We start from the raw sequence: 18,305 nt of genomic DNA, 5'->3' as shown, positions 1-18,305 counted from the left end.
ATGGCTCACGGGCCCAGCCGCTCCACGGCACGTGGGATCTTCCCGGACCGGGGCACGAACCCGTGTCCCCTGCATCGGCAGGCGGACTCTCAACCACGGCGCCACCAGGGAAGCCCACGTGTATTATTTTTGCAGCAGCTTTATTTATATATAATTTACATACCATAAAGTCACCTACTTAGAGTGTACAATTCGGTAAGTTTTAGTATATTTACAAAGTTGTGCAATCCTTGCCACAATCAATTTTAGAACATTTTCATCATTCCCCAAAGAAACCCTGTACCCTGTAACTAACAACCTCCCATGCCCTGCTCCACCGTCACCCTTGGCAACCACTAATCTACTTCCTGTCTTTTAGGAGTTGCCCATTCTGGACCTTTAGGACAAATGGAATCATATAATACGTGGTGTTTTGTGACCAGCTTCTTTCACTCAGCATGATGTATTCAAAGTTCATCCATGCTGTAGTATGCGTCGGTACTTCATTTCTCTTCATGGCTGAGTAACATTCTATTGTATGGCTTAATCACATTTTGTTTATACGCTCATCAGTTAATGGGCCTTTGGTTGTTTTCACCAGCAGCTATAGTGCAGAGCACTACTACAAACATTCCGGGTACAGGTTTTTGTAAGGACGTAGTTTTCAGTTCTCTTGCGTATATACCTAGGAGGGGAATTGCTGCATCAAATGATACGGGTATGTTTATTTCCATCCCCTACTAAATACAAACACCCCCAGGGCAGAGTTTGAGGCATTCGTCTCCTGGCCCAGTACTTTGTACATAAATGTTCAGTAAACGTTTATTGACTGGAATGAAGGAATGGATGATATTTGCAGTTCTAACATGGAACATAGTAGGGAGTTGGAGGAATAGACAGGCAGCATCAGGAAAATGAATCTTTCGGAAAAACTCAAATCATGAACAATCTTGACACTGCCAAGTAAAATTGCAAAACGTAGTTCTGAGAAACCAGCTCCCCTTCTGTACAATGAAAGTAACAACACCTTTCAGAGTTGTGTCAAATTGCTTTCTACCTGGGGAGGCTTCAGACAGGCCTGAGACACACCCTAGGCACTCAACTGACGCTGTGCCGCTACTTAAATTCAGGATGGACCCTCAACCACAAACCGTCTAAGCTTTGACCTTCTGTGAAATATTCACTAGATTTAACCTTGAAAAGACTGGGTTTTCATCTCACTTCAGCTCTGTCTTTTGCTGCCCAATGTGAGGTCATTATACCTGTATCTACATTCGTGATATCAATTTATTTTTAAAATTTTATTCTTTTAATTGAAGTATAATTGATTTACAATCTTATGCCCATCTCTGCTGTACAGCAAAGTGACTCAGTTATACACACATAGACATTCTTTTTTTTATATATTCTTTTCTGTTATGGTTCATCACAGGATATCGCATATAGTTCCCTGTGCTACGCAGTGGGACCCTGCTGTTTATCCATCCTATATATAATAGTTTACATCTGCTAATCCCAAACTCCCACTCCATCCCTGGCCCCCCTTGGCAACCACAAGTCTGTTCTCTGTGTCTGTGAGTCTGTTTCTGTTTTGTAGATAAGTTCATTTGTGCCATATTTTAGATTCCACACATAAGTGATATCATATGGTATTTGTCTTTCTCTTTCTGACTTACTTCACTTAGTATGATCATCTCTAGTTGCATCCATGTTGCTGCAAATGGCATGATTTCATTCTTTTTTATGGCTGAGTAGTATTCCATTGTATATATGTGCCACGCCTTCTTTATCCATTCCTCTGTAGGTGGACATTTAAGTTGTTTCCATGTTTTGGCTATTGTGGATAGTGCAAAGCAGCTAGTTGAAAAGCACGTGACTAATCTAGTGACTTTTGCTCTCAGGAAGAGCATCAGAAGTGCCATTCCCTCAGTCTTGCCTGGCAGCATCCGTACATGCCCATGGTGAGCTGTGCCTATCCGGCTTCACACTCTGCAAGTCCATGGAATTAGACCGTTGCCCTCAACTGGGGGCAGGATCGATCTTTCCAAAACACACTTTGTTTATTATTTAGATATGAAATAGACTCAATCTGTTGACCTTTTTTCAGAGTGTCATTCTTGAGATCGTTTGGGGATAAAAAACCAAGTGAAGGAGTTCTGTTTTTGTGATACTATGGTGCTTAAATATGTCTAAAAATAGAATAGGCATCTAATTAAATACTTTTAATGATGGGTTAGATTTTGTTATGATTATCTCCGCAGTAAAACATGTTTAAAGTGATACTCTCTAAATTTCAGGATATAAATGCATGTCAATTACTTTCAAGTTCAGGTACCAGCCTCAAGCTAGAACACAAAAATGTGACCTAGCTCAGTTTTGCTTCACTAACTAGATAAAAATAGTATGTAATCAGTACATCAACTCAATGATCTAAAAATTGGTAGCCTCAGCCTATTATGTGTATAGACCGTATAATTTCTGTAAACTGAAGGAGACTTCCAAAACATTTGAAACTTTCTAACCTAGTGAATCGGCCCAAAGTTTTTTTGTTATAATCTTGCTTACACTATTCGTTTGTTTCTTACCTATCCTCTTTCAATAAATAGAACAAAGGAGACGTTCTCATTTCCTGTTTGTGGAACAATGCCCCAATTAGTTCTTGTGAGAACCACCAAGTTTTATTGCAGGGGTCAACGAGGACCCCAAAGCTTCCCAATTTGTGGTAGCATTTGACAGTTCACAGACATGCTGCCCTCCAGGGGACCGCCAACAACTGAATCTCAGGATGCCTTCTCACCCCCATGCATCCCCTACCCAGCGCCTCCAAGAATCACAGCTGGGAATCTTCTCGCTTCATCCCTGGGGGGCTGAGGAGGCAGAGTTTGTAGTTGGAACCGGACCCCATTTGGGAAAGAGAACCCATTCCTGTGCTTCCGTCATAGAAATACCTAGAACAAAGAGAGGGCCTGGAAGACGATCTCTACCCCCTCTCTGCCACACAGCACACACATTGTCCTGTGGGCAGAGGTGTGCGCCCGGGGAAGGCTGACCCAGGCAGGACCCCATGAGCCCACAACCTAAGGACATTTTCTCTGCCATCATTCACCAATTATTATTGTTACTTTTCAATTAGAAGGGGAGGGAAAAAAAGTCAAGGGGACTTCCCTGGTAGTCTAGTGGTTAAGATTCCACGCTCCCAATGCAGGGGGCCCAGGTTTGATCCCTGGACAGGGAACTAGATCCCACATGAATGCCGCAACTAAGGAACCCACGTGCTTCAACGAAGACCTGGCGCAACCAAAAAAAAAAAAAATTAACCAAAAAAAGGTCAAGAGGGATGTGGGTGTGTATATTTCTTGGAATCCAGAGGTTCAGGGGAAAAACATCCATCAAAAATGTCCCTAGTACAAAAGTTGGCAAAACAAAGAGGACTCTCTGTCTCTCTTTTTTTCTTAAAGCTGAACTGTGTAACAGGAGAAATTCTCTCACAAGGGGAGAGTGTTCCTGAGCCAAGTTTAGGCCGAGGAAAACTTTTCCAGCATGTCAGGAATGAAGCCGACGTTCCATTAAGGAAAGAAAAAAAAAAGTGCCGGAGGAAAGAGTAAGCGGGAAAAGGATTCAGACGGAGCTTTAAATTCCAGACGGGGCCGCAGTTGAGAGCCCTCGGGAAGCTCCCTCTGAAGGGAGACAGCAGCCAATTTCTCCCTGGGGCTCCCAGCCCTAGTGGACATTTCCTGTTCTGCCCCTGGACATTCAAGCCAGAACTTACAAAACATCCTTTTCCCTCGAACCAAGCGTTTGGTTCGGAGACCCACCCTTCCCCACGTCGGTGATCTCAGCCCGCCCTCCCCTTCCTTCCACGGAACCCCTCCCAGACCAGAGGCGCTCGGCTTCCTAAGCAAAGATGATGGATCCGCTGTAGCAGGTGACGCCGAAGGGAGAGAGGAGACCGGGGACCACCACCGACGAGGTAGGAACGGGGGCTGGGTGTTCTGGGGTCATTTAGCATTTATTGAGCAAAGCGGGGCCCTTGAGCTTTAAGCCTTGGGCTGGGGACGTTTTCTGGTTGATGGGGGTGTGTGGAGGGTGAGTGAACTCCAGGGAAGTTGGGCATTTCTTTTCCCTCTCCCTTTCCAAATTTTACTTTAATTCTTGGGTCTCTGGAAGCACGTGTTGTTTGTCTGGTGTGGAAAGTGTTAGGGCAGAATTCTGGGAATTCCCTGATTTCTTTTTTCTTTTGCTTTCTTTTCTTGGAAAGAGAGGTCGTGGGGAGGGAGTCTTGCAATGTCAAGGAGGAGCATTCATAAATACATTCCTCTCTGAATAGATTCAGAGAGGAATGACCCACGTGCCTGTGCAAGGAAAAGGTATTTTCACCTTGATGAGCTGGGGTCCCCCTGTTTCCCAGGACCTGGGTGGTGTGTCCTCCTGGTTCGCCATGCTTCCCCCTTCTCCCCCTCCCACTGTCAGGGGGACACACAACTTGAGCTGTTTCTCGGGTCGGGGGATGTGGCACATGGCCCCAGTGCTGTGCGTTTATGGGCAGAGCCCAGGTGTCCCCGGACACTTAGATGTCTGTGGCAGAGCTAACTGGTCTACCTGGAAGGCTGCATGTGGCTTGTTAGGGAATTGCCCCAGCAGCTGGTCACTGAGAAGTTAGCCTTGGCAACACGTGCTGACATTGGACTGACCCAGAGAACTCAGCATGGCTTCTGCACAAGGAGTGCTCAAAATTTTATGAAGCAGTCATAAATGAAGAATTTCAAATGCCCTTCCTCTGAATGCCTATGGCTTTTTACTTCTCTGTAGCACTCATTTTGCTCCTTATCCACATACTGCCTTGCACTGTTCTCTAACAAGATAAATAAATGAGAGAGTGAATTGGACAAATGAGTCATAACCTATTACTTGGTGATCCCAAGACAGTTACTAACTCCAGCTGAGCACTGGCTGTGTGCCAATCACCATTGTAAAGGTGGCAGGTGTCATCATCATCATCATCCCCATTTTACAGATGAGGAAACTGAGGCTGGAGACACAACTAGTGAGTGCAGAGGAGGGATCTATACTGAGTCCAGGATGCGATGTTCTGAAACCAAGATTGGGGTTTGACCCTTGGTTCCCTCATTGCCTAGCTGGGTGATTTTGGACAAGTTAAATGTCCTCAGCCTCAGTTTCCTCATCTGCAAAGTGAGACAAGAATAACCACACCTCACAGAGGTGTTGTGAGAGATAGATTAATTCTAAAGATTATTTTACTGAAGCAGGTCAAAATGTAGGCATGCTCTTCCCAGACCCTACTGTGTGCGTTATAAATGTGGAGGGGTCTCTTGCAACTGAAAAGCCTCGGGGTTCTGTAGGAGGTAGCAATAGTGCCTTGTTAGGATTGTACCTTAACGATGGACATTGGGGTTCACTTGCCGGCCAGTACAAGCCTGTAGCCGCCAGTTCACTAGACTCTAAGCTCGCTAAGGGCAGGGTTCGTGTCGTATACACGTTCTGGATTCTGGATTCAACCAACCTCGAAACAAACACCCGCCCCCCCAAAAAAAATTCCAGAAAGTTCCCCAAAGCAAAACTTGAATTTGCACTGCAATTATTATTATTATCTTTTTTTGCGGTACGCGGCCTCTCACTGTTGTGGCCTCTCCCGTTAATGGAGCACAGGCTCTGTACGCACAGGCTCAGCGGCCATGGCTCACGGGCCCAGCCGCTCCGCGGCATGTGGGATCTTCCCGGACCGGGGCACGAACCCGTGTCCCCTGCATCGGCAGGCGGACTCTCAACCGCTGCGCCACCAGGGAAGCCCCTGCACTGCAATTATTTCCGTAGCATTTACATTGCATTTACAACTACTTGCATGGCACTTCCGTTGTATTAGGTTTTATAAGTAATTTAGAGACGATTTAAAGTATAAGGGAGGATGTGTGTAGCTTATATGCAAGTACTACGCCACTCTACAGAAGGGACTTGAGCATCAGTGGATTTTGGTGTCCGCAGGCATCCTGGAACCAATCCCGGGGGGGGAACCAAGGGACGACTATGTATTTGTCTCTCTTAGAAAATGTTTCTCAACCTGTGATTGAGGGACCTCATTGCCCTTCAGAAGGGTCGCAGGGTCCCCGCAGGGCAGGAGTTCAACAAAGCAGCTGTGGATGCCCCAGGAGCCTCCTCTTTCCACTCCCGACAGAGCAGCCCCATCTTTACCTGATTACGTGTTGGGGTGCCCATTTGAAAGAAAGTTTTGAAAACAATGTTCAGAACTGCTTACGTGGGACAGGTAATGTTGTGTCTAGGGAGAAACTGACTGCTTACGGAACGGAGTTGATTTATGGAGGGATTTCCAGCTGGGCCCTGTCTGGGCTCTCACTTGGCCCTCCCCATCACCTTCTACTTAGTGACCATCCCCCACTCCGGGGAACCCACAGGAGGTGTGTGCCAAGCGGGCTCGGGAGGTGAGCCCTTCCGTCCCAGGCAGCCGGTCCTCAGGTGCAGGGACAGACAAGGGGCGGGGCCCCAGAGAGCTTATATTATTACAACCTGGCCTCTCTCTAAGTCTTCTCGGAATGTGTCCTTCTCAGTTCTGCTCACAGTGATGGACTGCCTGATCCATACTCATAATAGCTATGATTCATCTACCTTAACAATGACAGCTTACTTTCTGAGCCTGGCGCTGTGCTGAGCACATTACGCAGATACGCTCAGGTAATCCCCACGAAAGCCCTGGAAGGCAGTTTCAGCCTGTTCCCCACTCTGCTGATGAGCAGCGTGAAGGTAAAGGCGTTACATCACTTGACCAAGGGCACCCAGCCAGTTAGTGATGAAGGTGAGATTGGAGCCCCTCCCCCAAGCCTGATCCACCCCACCTTGAATAGTTTTGCAGCCCCATTTGACAGAGGTAAGAGGGATGTTGTTGTGTGTTTCTTTCATATTTTTGGCAAAGGATGGTCCCTGAGCATAGGCTGGGAGGAACGGGGCCAGGACAGGACGTTCCATGGCGGAAGAGTGCTGCTGTGAAAAAGTAGAGTCGGAATTCTTGTCCAAGCTGTGGCCCTGGGAGCGTCACCTGTCCTATGAGAGGTGACATGGGTTTAGTGGGAAAGAGCCAGCTCTATTGCCAGACTCCCCGGGCTCAAATCCTTGCTCTGCCCCATATTAGCTAGATCATCTTCGGCGAATTTCCAAAATAAAGATATTCCGTGTAGAGGGATGATAATAACCGCACCTATATCATAACGATATTATGATGAAATAACTCAGTCCACATAAGGCATTTGGGGCTGTGTCTGGCACATAGTAAGCACTCAATAAATATGTTATTATGTGTAAAAGAGGTTGGGTGGCAGGCTGGAAATAAGAAGTAACTAGTGTTTGAGATTGAAAAATGGACACCAGCAATGTTACCTGTGAGCTGGGGATGGGACGGTTGTGCCTGGACCCCAGCCAGGAAGGATCCAGAGTCCCTGAGAGACAGCTTAAGACCTACGAGAAAAAGCTTAGATGTTCTCTTAGAAGTTTAATAAAACTGAAACAACTAGTCTTCAGGATTGGACTTGCCAAACTGGACCCTTGGATTAAATGAAGTTTAACTTATTTATCTTTGTAGTTATGGAAATCAGTCCCACTTCTGACCTATTGTTATTTCCAAAACAAAAAACAAACAAAAAAAGCTTGCTTGTAAATGCCATTGGCTGAACCACTTGTACTTTTGGAAGGATGACTTTAAGATTTCAAGCTGAGATATTAAATTTAAGAGCTAAATATAGCTGATAAAAAAAAAAACAGGAAGGGCTCATGACTTATAAAAGAATTTTGTGGCTTTTTCAGAGAACAAATCCGTGAGCACCGCCTAAGTCTAGACTAAATTTGCAATGATTTTGAGAGGAGCATGCATCCATTTGCCGACTGTTACTGGAAGCAAAAGTATGCAAGAAATAAATGAGAGGTGGTTGTTTATTGAGCACTTACTATGAGTCAGGCATTGTGCTAAGTGCTTCATATGTACTATCTCACTTGTTTAACCCCCATGTCTGCCTATCAGGTGAGTACAGTTGATCCTTGAATAACATGGGTTTGAGCTGCGTGTGTCTACTTATAAGAGGAATTTTTTTCAATAAATACCTACAGTATTTAAGTATCTATTGAAAAAACTACCCAACCTGGGGTTGGTTGAATCCACGGATGCGGAATCTCGGATACGGAAGGCTGACTCTGTGGAGGGTGGTGATCCCTAACCCCCTGTGTTGTTCCAGGGGCAACAGTACTACTATTATCCCCAGTTTGCAAATAAGGATAACAAGCCTTAGAGAAGGAAATAATATGCAAAAAAGCACACAGCTGCTAAGTGCCAGGGTAGGGAGTCTACCTCAGTATGTCTGGCTTGGGTATGGGCGCTTAACTCTTACCTTACGGTAAGTCTAATCCTCCCTGATTTAAGCCCTTTCTCTCTGTCTGAGGAGGGCTGGATTTGGAAGGGGGTGGAGTAACTCACAGCCCTCTTAGGCATTTAGAGAGCAGGGGTCAGAAGATGTAAAGGGCACCTGACAGCGGAGGCCCAGTGCGGCTGCGTCCAACCCAGCAGACTGGGTCAGGCGCGGGTTACCTCGTGGAGCAGGCTGTCTTCTTAACCTTCTCCGTGCACTCCGAGAGGCCCACTGTCTCCAGGGATGTGTCCCTCCTTTTCTGCAGGGATCTCAGCACCTAATCCCCTCTGTAGCCCATATTTAAAATGGATCCTCTTATTGGCTGTCCATCCAATGCTCCTTTGACCGGTGCTTGGCTTTCAGCAGACCATTGAAAAGTGACTAGTAAGAGAATTGATACACAGGTGCATCTCCAGTGGGAGACGTCACTGTCACTGTGGCAGCACATAGGTGAGCATTTTGGAGGAGGGACACTCCCCAAGTACCCGCTAGCCAGCTCCCCAGTTGTTTCCTGCTCCAGTCTGGAAAGACAAGCTCCTTTGTGAGTGTCTGGGGTCCAGATCACAAGGTTTTCATGTGTTACTGGATACAGAAGCTGCCTATCTGAATTCTCCAAATCTTTATAGCACCGACTCAACCGGGACAGCTCCAGGCAGCAGCATGAAGCGTGATGTCTTTCCTTGGTGCCCAGAGCGCTCTCTCTCTGTCTCTCTCTGTGTCTCTCTTTCATAGAGGCCCTTCTTCCACCCACGTTCTCAGCCTCTGACATCCAGACCCCTTCCTTCCCCATCTCTGGTAAGGCTTTCAGGCCCTTCATTCACTGAACAACCTTGAAGTACACATCGCCCACGTGTGGGTGTGTTTACAACAAGAATAATTTTTTTTTTTTGCTGGAGACAAGATGACAATGGAATTTAGGAATCAATGAGCAGTTTGGGGAGGGTTTTTAAGGATATTGGAATATAGGTCCTTCATACACGATAAACTAGGACTCACGTGGGGCCTATCTGTAGTTATGGAGGGATGTAGTTCAATGGTTAAGGGTAGGGTTAGGGGAAAAGGAGGAATCCGTTGTATCTCCCAGGCCACCCAAGATACATGAGAATGGGGAGATTACACCTTCTGCACTTTCAGCCCTGGAGGGGCTCCTAGCTTCACCTCTATTTTCAAAAGGAGGTTCCATGGGACAGAAGCAGACAGAAGTCCCTGAAAAAGCAGACACAGTACCGAACAAAATGTCCCAAGGCAGCAGGGGAAGGCTCGGTGTATGTTCACTGGTCCATGTGGGGCTCTCCTGGACCCTTGGAACTTTCCATGGTTTGACTTTCTGGCTAATCATTAGCAGCTGCGTGGTGGCTGGCAGCCACCTCTGCGTTGGGCCTGCCAGCCCGAGTTCTGGGCCAGCCTGAGGGCTGCTCTAGCTGCCGTGGGGGGCTGGGGTCCCTGGAGTTTTCTTCAGGAACTAGCAGGCGTGCCCCGGGCTGCTGACCCCCCCGCTGGCTGAGGGACAGCTTCTCTGCTGCCTCATAGCCTCTCGCTGCTGGTGGTCCAGAGCCCCGTCTGGTTTTCCTGCCTCAGGTTTCCTTCTCCAGCATCCCTGAGCCAGCACGGGCCCGGCTCCTTTCCTGGGAGTGTCTCAGTGGCCCTCGCTGCCCATCCCTGCAGAGATGCCGGGTGGGCATCAGGAAAAGAGATGTTAGTAAACAAACAGCTATTGGGGCTCCAGGCAGGGATCAGCCTTAGCCTGAAGGCATTCAGTCTGCTTCTGGAATAATGAGGGTAAGGCTTGAAAGGGATCTCAGAGGCTTTCCGGTCTAAACCCTTCATTTGACAGATGAGGGGACCGATACCTAGGGGAGTGGTGACTTGGCCAAGGTCATAAATCTTGGGTCCACAAAACCAGTCTGCTATGTGGGTGGTCTGGTAGGGGTAGTTACAATTTCTCGGGTGCTGGCTATGTCCATTGGCCCCTCAATCCCCTCCCCACCCTTCTCCACTCTCCTCTGTGTCCAGTAGGCTGACCTGAATAGTTACCTTGCATTTGGCTCCTATATAGTTTAGGTTCAGCCAATGGAGGCCTCAGGAAGGAGGTCAGAGGGAGGGGAGAGGGACACAAAGGCACTCATTCCCCTTGGTCCTTTCGTGCTGCATTGCCTGGGCTGGTGTCTCCCCTGACTGAAGGCCACACTCCTGTCAGACGGCCCTTCTGTCCCTCTGACCCTCAGGCCTAGGGCAGCAACAGTGTCTCCCTGACCGTACAGCTCTGGAGAACTGCACTTTCTCTTGTCCCCAACTCTACTCAGGCCTTTGTAAACCATCCCTTTATTAAACTCTCGAATTGGAGAGCGTTACGTGCCAGGGTCCTGACAGATACAAGAGGGTTTGTTTATTAGAGAGAGGAAAGTCTATATGACAGGAGGATGAAATTTAGCAAGAAAGTGTATTTGTTTCCTGAGGCTATTGTGAGAAATGACCATGAACTTGGAGGCCTAAAACAATAGGCATTTATTCTCTAACAGTTCTGGAGGCCGCCTGTCCTACCTCAGCATCACTGGGCAGAAATGAAGGTGTCGCCAGGGCCGTGCTCCCTCCAGCGTCTCTCAGAGAGGATGGCTGTGGTGGGCTGGAGTTGAGTCTTTCCCTTTCCAGGTCAGTTAGGCTTTGATGGTACCCCAGCAGGTTAGACTCTGGGTAGTTTCCCCTGCAGACTCACAGACTTAGAAAACAAACTATGGTTAACAAAAGGGGAAGGTGGGGGAGGGATAAATTGGGAGTTTGGGATTAACATATACACACTGCTATACTTAAGCCATTAAATATAGCAGTGTGTATACGTTAATCCCAAATATAGGACCAACAGTAGGACCAACAAGGACCTACTGTACAGCCCAGGGAACTCTGATCAATATTCTGTAACAACCTAAGTGGGAAGAGAATTTGAAAAAGAATAGATACATGTATACGTGTGACTGAATCACTTTGCTGTACACCTGAAACTAACACAACACTGTTCATCAACTAGACTCCAGTATGAAATAAAAATTTTAAAAAGAAGAAAAATGGAACGCTCTGGCATGTTTCAAATGGTTTCTTTCCCTCTCCCCTTGCCGAAAGCCCAAGGGGATTTTTCTCTGTGGGAATCTGGTCTAGCTCCTGGGGGTAAATCTCAAAATTCTGGGTCTCCCTGGAGTTTGAAACCTTCAGAGCCGTCCACACTGAGCCCCCAGCAATTCATCAATTGCAGTTTACCCCAGCATGGTTTCCACCTGGTTCTGGTTGTGAGTCTGCTCCGCTAAGCAGTGACTTCCTGCATTCGCCTGTATGCCGCTCCAATCTGGCGGCAGTGGTTTGCCCTCTTTCCTCCCCTCTCTTACGAATCCCAGAGGAGTTGTTGATTTTTCAGTCCGTTTATCTTTTTACTTGTTGGTAGGACAGAGCGGCAACCTCCAATCTCTCTCCACACGGAACTGGAAAACTCTACCCATTTATTGACATTCCCGTGCTTGACAGAAGCATTGCCCAGTCTTTGAGGGACATGTATTGCTGAAGATGCCTTTCAGCCCCCCAGACTCTCTAATTCTCTTATCCTTGGGCCTGGCAGCTGGCGGTCACTGTGGCATTCCCATTCTGAAGCCAACAGATTAGTCACCAGGCAAAACACTGTGGGAGACAAAATGGCAGCAGGGGTGATGGGGACACCAAAGTTGTGGAAGGGCCCAGCCTACCGACATTATGTATGTGGAGGTTTCTTGACTCAAGAGTTGAATCCTACAATTGGGAGTTTGGGATCAGCAGATGTAAACTGTTATATATAGGATGGATAAACAACAAGGTCCTACTGTATAGCACAGGGAACTATATTCAGTATCTTGTGATGAACCCTAATGGAAAAGAATATAAAAAAGAATGTGTATATATGTATAGCTGAATCACTTTGCTGTACAGCAGAAAGTAACACAACATTGTAAATCAATTATACTTCAATAAGAAGTATACCTGAGTATACACACACATTTATAAATATTTCTATATGTGACCACGTGAATCTATATTCAGCAGAACATGAATTCACACTGATGTCTCCAACTCCAAACCATGACCACATGGCTCTTTCTAGACCTCCCTTTGCTCACCTATTACTTCCCACTCCGACAGTGAGAAACCTGGCTCCCACCATCTGCCATCCACTTACTTCATTGTTCAATTGAGACATACGTGTATCGCGGTATTAGACGTGTTAACACGTACACCCATGGGAACAACTTTATCAGCTAGAGAACAGTCCTTGTGCACAATTTCCTTTGCCTTCAGCTTTACAGACTCCATTCATTTCCAAAGTTAGTTAGGTCAGCATCTTTCCCCCCACATCCCCTCCAGTGGACTTATTTCATACATTTGCAATACAGTTAGGTCGTTTTGTCACAGTCTGCATTCCATCCTGGGATTCCCTGATCTCCTAAATATTTTTTCTTTAATTTGCACACATTAAGTTTCACTTTTTTGTGCCGTAAAGTTCTATAGGTTTTGACAAATGTGTGGTGTCATGTCCCCACCATTACAGTATCATATGGAATAGTTTTATACCCTAAAAAAATCCCCTGCACTTCACGTATTAAGGCTGATTGAGGAGTAACACCTGGGAAAGGAAAAGAAGAGAAAGCAAGATTGGACACTACAGCCTTCAGACTGTGATACAGGTCAGATTAAGTCTGCCAGGCCAACGTGAAGCTCCAAAGCAAAAATTGCCTGAGAGAGGAGTCCCACATTGGGCAGCAATGGACAGGACGTTGTACCACCACCTTGCTCAGCCATTGGCTGGGGGCTGCCAGAGGGGACTGATCTCAGCTCAAAAGCCCAGGCAGACTCTGAAGACACTAACAGCTTCGGGTTAGCAGCTAACCACATTCCTTGATGCTGGGTTGCTAAATCCGTCCTTGACAGGGGTCTGAGTGCCGCAACTCTGTGTCTGCCGGAAAGATCTTTGAAGTTTCCAAGCAGAGGCTGGCTAACCACTGATCAGGAATCTTGAGCGGAGGATCCCTGCATCAGGTGGGATTTCAAATCAGGGGATCCCAATGGCCTCTGTCAGCTGCTGGGCCCCATGACAGGCCTTCAGCCTGCTCTGATCCAGATGACCCAGCTATTCCATCTCTCACATTCATTCCACCTTGCTCAAGCCCCTGCTTCTCTTCTTACCCTGGCTAACGTATGCCCTGCTCTGTCCTAGAGGTAGGATCAGGGACCAAGATTATTCGTGCAGGTGCCAGGGAGCCAAAAGAGGGAAGCTCTGGTTCCCACTTATGCCCACACCTTCTTAGACCCCAGATGCTCAACAAAATGGTTACAGTATCAATAGCAACGTGGACCACAGATTAGAGCGTAGATAAAAAGCTTGTGAGTGCAAGCAAGGAAGTTGAAAAATTCAAAGCTAAGACTACGCAGACCAAATCCTGTTTGGAAATGTCCCCTCCCTTGAACACGGGAAAAACAAATCAACAGCACTCCCTACCGATCTGTGTATATACCATACCTGGCAAGGTACGACACTTTTATTTTCTTCAATCCTAACTCCTATGGGCGCCCCTGGGTTTTTATCTGCAGATGTGCAATTCTGCTCTTTCTCTGCAGGAAGGTGGAAAACTTCCAGAAGAAGGAGTGGCTCTGATGCTTTGTTCTACCTGTGCTTACTTTTGCTTTTATTTAACCTGTTGAAGGTTAAAAGCCTGTTTTATTCTTGTAACTTGGCAGCTCTGCCTGGCTCACAGATGTCCTAAGATAAACACGCGAGGTCTGTATATAACCTCTCAGGACAGTCATAGCTTCCAAGCCAAAAGAACTTTGAATATTTACTTTGACTCTCTTTGGAGACTTCCTCTGAATGTTTGCTTCTGCTTTGAAGCATTTTCAGACTCCATAGACCCTGCTTGTTTTGCCCAGCCAGAGAACAGTGGCATTTTTTTTTCTTATATTCACACTCCTATTTTTGTACAATGAGCCGTGCATACTGATTTTAATTCCAAAGGCTCACAAATTAAAGCGCTTCCTGGAACCCAGACCTCCAGTACTTTTGCCAGCCTTCTCATTCTCTTGTCCACTTTGCCGTTTCGTGGTGGAGTAAGTAAAGTCAGAACCTGCTGGCTCAGAGTAGAAATAAACTATTGGTGGATAAACTCTCCTGACCCTCCCACCCCCAGGACCAGACAATGGGGTTGGAATCCATGTTTAGATACCCAATGGTTGCTCCAGGTCACTACCCCAAAGTTGTACGAGACCCACAAAAGTACTAAGAGTTACTATTCCAAGGAGACACTTGGCGGTTTCTGAATCCAGGACTTTTGAATTACAGGCAGGTTCTGTCTCTGAACATAAAGCCGGAGCACACATCAATAGCCTGCTTAAAAAAAAAAAAAATCAATAAAAAGTCCACAAAGCGTGTACTGTCCCGGAAGCATTATGTAGGAATAGAAGTGACAAGTAAATGAAATAAAAAAACAAAAGGTTTTTTTTAAGTGCTTTCATTCCTCTCCCTGAGAATACAGACTGAAATTGTGAACCTGGCAGCTGTTTCCACAGGAGGAGACGAGGGTCACAGGTCTGAAGCGCGAGCTGTCTTCTAGAAACTGCCCTCTTACGATAGGTGACAGTTGCATCACCTTGAAATAGGAGAACACTTTTTTGTTTTTCTTTTCCCTCCAGAATTCAACTTTACTAGCACAGTGTGTTAAAGAGCAATCAGAGTGGCTGTTGGATTATAGAGGAATTTCTGAGAATTAGCCTTAGGCAAAGGCATTTGGCTGGAAACTTGCACTGAAAACTTACCTTGCAAGTCAGCATGTGACTTCCACCTGACTTAATTTTCTTCAGTCCCAAGGGTTCCAAGGCCAAAGAAAAGGTTCTGGTCTGGGTTGCTGGCGTGTTTGCTCTTCAGAGTCAACTGGGAATAAATTCAAAGACAAATCAACAAAGGTAACTTCTCCCTTTGACACTGAGTATAACTGGGAGGGTTTCTTAAGTAAAATTTTTTGTTTTCTCATCAAAATAACAGATATGCAATCTTTGTATTTGGTTTAAGTGTGAATGAAAGAGATAAGGATTGAGGAAAACACAAAGGACCGGGCAGGGGTGGGGAAATCTGAGTCGTGGTTTTAGCTTCTGTCTCTTGACCTGGGGCATGTTGCTGGGCTATCAGGGCCTTGGTTAACTTATATTAAAAGAAGAAGGTGGAATTAGATGGCCTCTAAAAGCCTTTCCAGGTCTGTTCTAGGAATCAGTCTCTTAGTTTTTATTTTTTGTTAATTTTAGGCCAAAACAATGATGCAAGGTAGAATTAGGGTACAGATTTGCAAGAGGGTCATCTTTTTTTTTAAATTTTCTTTTAATTAATTTTTATTGGAGTATAGTTGATTTACAATGTTGTGTTAGTTTCTGCTGTACAGCAAAGTGAATCAGTTACACATATACATATATCCACTCTTTTTTAGATTCCCTTCCCATCTAGGTCACCACAGAGCACTGAGTAGAGTTCCCTGTGCTATACAGTAGGTCCTTATTAGTTATCTATTTTATATATAGTAGTATGTATATGTCACTTCCAATCTCCCAATTTATCCCTCCCCCTTCCCCCTTGGTAACCATAAGTTTGTTTTCTACATCTGTGACTCTATTTCTGTTTTGTAAATAAGTTCATTTGTACCATTTTTTTAAGATTCCACATATAAGCAATATCATATGATATTTGTCTTTCTTGCAAGAGGGTCATCTTGAGGCTGGTAGCAGGCTTCAGATGACTCTCACCTCATCCAATATGTTTGCAAAGATGAACTGAGATCAAGATGGGCATCAGGGTAGGCGTTTATATATATCTGTCAAATGAATGAGTGAATCAATCAATCAGTCAGGATAGTATTGAGGGAGAAGGGAATGAAGTCATTCCACTGGTGGAAGTTTATTTGGGGTAGGGCATAGATTTGCTTAGCAGTGATGGCTGGGGAGAGGTTTTATGGACAGATTCAGCCAGAGCTGAACTTCAAGACTGGGAAATGTTAGGGTTAAGACTAGTTTACATAGCACTCTTTATAGAGTGATTGCTGGCAGGCTGCTAAGTACTACAGTTTTTCCAACTACAGGTGGTTTAACTACAAGATAATGGGACTCTTCTTCTCCCCAGTTTAATAACCAGAATATTGATTAGTATTTGCTTTGGCTGAGTCTTACAGAAATCCAAACTTATAGTGGCTAAACAACATGTACGTTTAGTTTTCTTTCACATAAACGAAATCTGTAGGTAGGCAATTCAGGGCAGGCTTAGAGGTTCCAAAGTGTTATGGGTTAGCATCCTTCAACCTCAAGTTGAAGTATGGCTGCCTGAACTCAGCTATTGCATCAGCATTCCAGCCAGCAGGCAAAAGAAAGAGCCAATAAAGGGCTCACCTCCTGGCTTAGTCCGTTCGGGCTGCTATTACAAACTATCACAAACTGGGTCATTTATAGACAACAGAAATTTACTTCTCATAATTTTGGAGGCTGGAAGTCTGAGATCAGGGCGCCAGCATGGCTGCATTTCAGTGAGGGCCCTCTTCCTGGTCCATAGCTGGTGCCTTCTAGCTGTGTCCTCACGTGGTGGAAGGGGCAAGGGGTCTCTCTGGGGCCTCTTTTATAAGGGCACTGATCCCATTCATGAGGGCTCTACCTCCATGATTTAAGCATCTCCCAAAGTCTCCACCTCCTAATACCATCACCTTTGGGGGTTCGGGTTTTAACATATGAATTTTAGGGGGATACAAACATTCAGACCACAGTACCTCCCCACTTGCCATGAATGATACCCCTTGGAAGTTGAACTTGGCACTTCTATTGTCATCCCATTGACCAAAACTTAATTACATGGCCACACCTAAGTGCAATGGAGACCGGGAAACATAACTTTTATTTATAATATGTAAAAATCAGCTTTTTTTGGTTTGTTTTAAGAGAGAGGGGGAGAACAGATATTAGGGAATATTAGTCTGTCACCCTGAGAGATTACACACTTATTCCAGTTATGCAATGAAGCTCCTTTTGTTCAACTCCTTTGGTCCTTATCCCTTAAAACCATCTTCAGGGCCCATAGCAAATTATTTTCAGTATGCTAAATCTTTACCCTGTGGAGGTGAATCTGATTTTTGAAAGCAGGCCAGGGTCACTCAGGACAACTGTGATGAGTAAGGTGGGTGATAAAGCTGAGAACGACCATTTCATAAGAATGAGATATGGGCTTGTATATCTGGATATTATAGGCTATACTGGCCATTAGGATCATTCCTACAGAAAACAACTCTAGAACCCGGACATAATACATAAAGATTACCTGAAGGTACTGAAGAGGAAACAGAAGTAGGTAGATTCTGGTGTTGCACGTAGCTTGGAGAAGAGGAGATAAAGAGTCATACAAGTAGTCCCTCTGCCTCGGCTTTTAGTGCGGGGCTAAGTGTAGTCTACACAGTGGCTTGTGTAATAGAGACATACATGAAACACTCCTGAGCCCTGCTGTTCTGGGGCATGAGAGAAGTGAAGCCAGGAGATGATGAATGCTGAAAAAGTGGGGGAACCCAGAAAGGAAAGAGCCAAAGAGGGGGTCCCTACACCAAATCATTGGCCAAGCCCTAAACCACACGTGCACAGAAAACACTCAGAGCAGCTCGGCTACACAGAAGGTCTGCACTCAGACTGGAGCTGCCACCCCAAGAAACAGGGTTTGGAGTTCAAGCCCAACAAGAAAATTCTCTGCTAAAACAAAGGAAAAACAACTCTCACCAGAGAAAAATAATGCAATCTGAAATCTCCACAGCTTAGTATTCATGATGTCCAAGATGCAGTCCAAAATTACCCAACCAATGGATACTAATAAACTAATATTAGTCTCTA

At 45.7% G+C, this 18,305-nt stretch overlaps 1 protein-coding gene across 1 annotated transcript in view; it reads left to right on the top strand.

Moving 5' to 3' along the window:
* Positions 1–3,698: 3,698 nt before the first annotated feature.
* TACC1 (transforming acidic coiled-coil containing protein 1) overlaps positions 3,699–18,305 on the top strand; it is a 113,204-nt gene continuing 98,597 nt past the window's right edge. Inside the window, exon 1 of the mRNA XM_079908890.1 lies at positions 3,699–3,949. The gene's annotated coding sequence lies outside the window, so the exon portion shown is untranslated. The remainder of the gene's footprint in view (positions 3,950–18,305) is intronic.

The sequence above is a fragment of the Stenella coeruleoalba genome, assembly GCF_951394435.1.
Source record: "Stenella coeruleoalba genome assembly, chromosome: 21".
Taxonomy (NCBI): Eukaryota; Metazoa; Chordata; class Mammalia; order Artiodactyla; family Delphinidae; genus Stenella; species Stenella coeruleoalba.
This window is presented reverse-complemented; position numbering and strand designations above follow the sequence as displayed.